The sequence below is a fragment of the Hipposideros armiger genome, unplaced genomic scaffold, assembly GCF_001890085.2.
Source record: "Hipposideros armiger isolate ML-2016 unplaced genomic scaffold, ASM189008v1 scaffold_1585, whole genome shotgun sequence".
NCBI lineage: Eukaryota > Metazoa > Chordata > Mammalia > Chiroptera > Hipposideridae > Hipposideros > Hipposideros armiger.
In genome coordinates, this window is record NW_017732935.1 from 134,762 (window position 1) to 135,937 (window position 1,176).

At 48.0% G+C, this 1,176-nt stretch overlaps 1 pseudogene; it reads right to left on the bottom strand.

Moving 5' to 3' along the window:
* LOC109377852 (elongation factor 1-alpha 1 pseudogene) overlaps nt 1–906 on the bottom strand; it is a 22,790-nt pseudogene extending 21,884 nt beyond the window's left edge.
* Between the last annotated feature and the right edge of the window lie 270 nt (nt 907–1,176).

The window sequence follows — 1,176 nt, forward strand, 5'->3', positions numbered from 1 at the left end:
TGACTGGAGCAAAGGTGACTACCATGCCGGGTTTGAGAACACCAGTCTCCACATGGCCCACAGGGACAGTACCAATACCACCAATTTTGTAGACATCCTGCTGGAGGGGCAGGCGCAAAGGTTTGTCAGTTGGACGAGTTGGTGGCAGGATGCAATCCAGAGCTTCAAGCAGCGTGGTTCCACTGGCACTGCCATCTTTACGGGTGACTTTCCATCCCTTGAACCAAGGCATGTTAGCACTTGGCTCCAGCATGTTGTCACCATTCCAAACCAGAAACTGGCACAAATGCTACTGTGTCAGGGTTGTAGCCAGTTTTTTTAATGTAGTTGCTGACTTCCTTAACGATGTCCTCGTATCTCTTCTGGCTGTAAGGCAGCTCAGTGGAATCCATTTTGTTGACACCAGCAATTAATTGTTTCACACCCAATGTGTAAGCCAGAAGGGCATGCTCACGGGTCTGCCCATTCTTGGAGATACCTGCTTCAAATTCACCAACACCAGCAGCCACAATCAGGACAACACAATCAACCTGAGATGTGCCTGTAATCATGTTTTTGATAAAGTCTCTGTGTCCTGGGGCGTCAATGATGGTCACATAATACTGGCTGGTCTCAAATTTCTACAGGGAGATATCAGTGGTGATCCCACGCTCACGTTCAGCTTTCAGTTTATCCAAGACCCATGCATACTTGAAGGAGCCTTTTCCTATCTCAGCAGCCTCCTTCTCAAATTTTTCAGTGGTTCTTTTGTCAATTCCACCACATTTGTATATCAGATGACCAGCAGTGGTAGACTTGCCGGAATCTACGTGTCCGATGACAACGATGTTGATGTGTGTCTTTTCCTTTCCCATTTTGGGTTAGATTTAGCGGTGGTTTTCACTACGCCTGTGTTCTGGCGGCAAACTCATTGCGAAAAAGGCTGATAACACATTTTGAACATGGAACATTGAACAGAGAATTACTATGAGTTATACTAAAAATGCTTTGACGAGTAACTATAAGAAAAAACATAAGGATCGTGGAGTGTGAGGGTGCTGAGTAGCTGAAGAAGAGGCTCAATCCCGAACGGAGGAGACGGGGAGGGTGTCAGCGGTCTGGGGTGCTGTACTGGAGGCGGGCTCGGGTGGAAAGGAGGAGGCGGCGGTGGCTGGCGAGACACAAGGCCGGATTAGA